The 3,359-nt window shown below is 42.1% G+C and overlaps 1 pseudogene; it reads right to left on the bottom strand.

The window, feature by feature from the left end:
* Positions 1-241: 241 nt before the first annotated feature.
* On the bottom strand, positions 242-2,145 carry LOC134738478 (cell division cycle protein 27 homolog; annotated as a pseudogene).
* Between the last annotated feature and the right edge of the window lie 1,214 nt (positions 2,146-3,359).

Raw genomic sequence — 3,359 nt, 5'->3', positions numbered from 1 at the left:
GACTGAAACTGTTGAGTATAAGCATCTCGTATTCTATTATCATTAATTAACTGAAGAGTTTGTTAAAGACATACATTTCATAAAAAAAGTTAGTTTGAAGTTATTGACCAGTATGTACCATTCCTAAGTATTAGTAACCAAATTCATGACAGTAAAGAGCTATCTAACATGAAAAATTAGTGACTACCAGCACCATCAACAAGACTTTGTCTTTACAATTCATTACCTCTTACCATGCATTGTAATGTCTAGGACTGACTCTGATAGCATTTTGAATACAAGCTAATGCTTTGTCCAATTCTTCAGTTAAGACAAACTCTCGCCCTAATAAAGTATAGGCATAAGCATAATTTGGATCCACTTGGAGAGCTCTCTGGAAGAATTTAATTGCAATATCGTGTTCCTGTTGCAGACTGAAACAGTTCCCTGCAGCACACCAGGCCTCTGGCGAATTTTTATCCGTGTCTGTTAAGTCTTTTGACAGAAATGAAAGAGCGACATCTTTTTGAAGATGCCAAAGTGTTGTAGAGTAGATTTCCATGCCTTCGACTCTATAATTCTCAATCCTTCTAACCTCTGAGAATATTCTTTCAGCTTGCATGTACTCTGAAAGTTCAAAATAGGACCTTCCAATTTGGCAAAGTACCCAACCAGTATTGAAGTGGTGAGAAGGTAGATGGCTCAAAATATTTATAGCTTCTTTGCAGTGGTATGAACATAAATCTAAATAACCTTTCCCCCTTTCAGAAGAAGGCTCATCAAGCCTTCTGCTGCTGCTTTTTGTAGATGAAAAGCCTGAATCTGAGGTGTGATTGTGGATATTTCCTCTTCTGAATTGATGGAAGAGTCCAATTTTGTAATTTCCAGGTTGTCATTTATATTAGATTGAGTTATTCCTCCTTTATTTGTTTTACTTTTTGTTTTTCTGTTTGGGATTTTAGGTGGAAACTTCATTTTTAATTTCTTCCTATTCTCCTTGGTTGTGGAACTGTCACTAGTAAAGAGTCATGAACTTCTTCGATGCCGTGCATTTGGGGGAGATGTCATAGTGGGGCTCATTACCTGAGGTGTTGTAGTTATTTATGGACCAGAACTTTCTGTTAGTGAAAGAATTGTAGTTACCTCTCGGCTATTTCCACTCTGTGAGAAGACAGACTTTGCTCCAGTTTGGCCAATTCTGGCAACAGACTTTTTTGAAGGGGCTCCAGTGGATGGCACATCAATTACAGAAGGTGTATTAGTGTAGTTTTGTAAATAAGATCCATCTCCAGGACTTGGGGTTTCTAATGGCAAAATCCCAAAACTTGGGGTAAATGGACTAAGAGCTGCTGGTCCTGTTAATAAACTTTGACCAGTTTTTGGTTTATTTTGAACCTGTTTAGATAATATGGAAGTTCCTGTTCCCAGTGGGATAGTTTCAGGTGAAATTACAGCTGAATCAATAAAAGACACTGGGGAATCCGTATTCAAGGAGTACTTTGAATTGAAAGATTCTAAATTGACTCTGTTTAATTCAATTGTGTCCTGGGGTGTTTCCATAAGAATGGTCTCAGGCTGTCTGTGACAAAAACTGTGATTAGGTACTTGTGTTGTGCAAGAGTTGGGCAGACAGTTGCTAAAGTTCTGTAAAGATGTGAATTTAAATGTTTGGTCAGGATCTCGCTTTTCACCTATTTCACATAATGATTCAAAGGGATACCAGAGGAAAGGATTTAAACTAAGTCTCTTTTGGTAACATTCTTATCCTTTGGCAAGCCGATCTGTCTTGCAATATACACGTCCCAAAAATGGAAGGGGAAAGCAAACTGAATCACCAAACTCAGTAACAATATCATCATGGCTTTTCTGCTTATTAAACACTCCACCAGATAAGATTTGTTCCCAGTCTGCAAGCTTACTGAGATCAACACAACATTTTGCAAGCAGGTATTTGCATTGTGGTGTAGGACAACTGTGTCTTTTCAAGAGTCTATATGCTTTATAGGCCTTTCCTGGGAGGTAAGAACAGGTCGCCATTAAAAACAAGGCTTCTTCTGAGTGTACTTCTGCATAAAGGCGTTCTGTGAGGAAAACCCCATCTCGGTAAGCATAGTGGTTTAGTGCTTGCCATATAGCAGCCTGGAAAGGTTCCTGCAGCACTGTCATCCTCGAGGCAAAGGCCCAATTTCTGCAGGGCCTCAGGAAACCCCCACCCCACCCACCACTGTCCCCCCTGTAGCGGCTCCGGCCCGGCCAGCCTCGGCTCCTTTAAATTCACCAGTTACCGGCGGATGGGGGTGGCCGAGCCAGAATGACTTCTTTATCCTGCCGACTCTGGAAAGCCCGGCCCCTTGTGATCCATTGCAAAGCGAAAGTCACCTCATGTTTTGAAACAGATCCACTCCCAAGTTCAGTGGAGGGATGTGGCATGTAGGACCTTAGGACTCTCTTCCTTCTGATTTGGTCTGCACAGCGGGGCCTAGGGCTGGAGTCCTCTCTGTGAGGACAGCTGACTCCCTCTAACTTGGGTTCCATTGGCCCCACCCTGGGACATGGGCCTTGGCAGATTCTGGCCCTTCCTGGCCTTAAATTGCTGTCAGAAACCCCATCTCGTGTTCGGATGCCCCGAATAACTGTGGCTCATGCCTCTCTGGAAACATTGGAAATCTCTCCTCTACACATGGTCACCTAAAACCCCAGGAGCTCGGGACACACGTCTGCCATCCACCTCACTGCTTTCGGGAGAGAATGCTGAGAGTCTCTTGCCAACTCTCTCTTGACTTGAGTTCTTCATGGGTGTGTGGTTAAGACGTAGTGAGACCAGATGTATTAACCCAGGCCGGGTGCTGGTGGCTCACGCCTGTAACCCCAACACTTTGGGAGGCCGAGGCTGTAGGATCCCTTGAGGAATAGCCTAACCCTGGGGAGGTTGAGTCTGCAGTGTGTGAGCCATAATGGTGTAATTTGGATCCAGCCGTTTTCTAAACAGTCATTTTGTAGAATCTTGCAAAGAGATATTTCTGAGTCCATTGAGACCTATGGTGAAAAGGGAAATATTTTCAAATAAAAAGAAAACAGAAGCTTTCTGAGAAACTTCTTTTTGATGTGTGTATTCATCTCACAGTGTTGAAACTTCTTTTATTGAGCAGTTTGGAAACCGTCTTTTTGTAAAATCTGCAAAGGGATATTTCTTAGCCATTTGAGACCTAAGGTGAAAAAGAGATATCTTCCCATAAAAACTAGACAGAAGCATTCTGAGAAAGTTCTTTCTGATGTGTGCATTCATCTCACAGAGTTGAACCTTCCTTTTGTTTGAGCAGTTTGGAAACAGTCTTTTTTTAAAATATGCAAATGGATGTTTGTGAGCCCTTCACAGCCTA

This window comes from Pongo pygmaeus, chromosome 17 (assembly GCF_028885625.2).
Source record: "Pongo pygmaeus isolate AG05252 chromosome 17, NHGRI_mPonPyg2-v2.0_pri, whole genome shotgun sequence".
Taxonomy (NCBI): domain Eukaryota; kingdom Metazoa; phylum Chordata; class Mammalia; order Primates; family Hominidae; genus Pongo; species Pongo pygmaeus.
The sequence above is the reverse complement of the archived record's forward strand: the minus strand, read 5'-3'. Positions and strand labels throughout refer to the sequence as shown.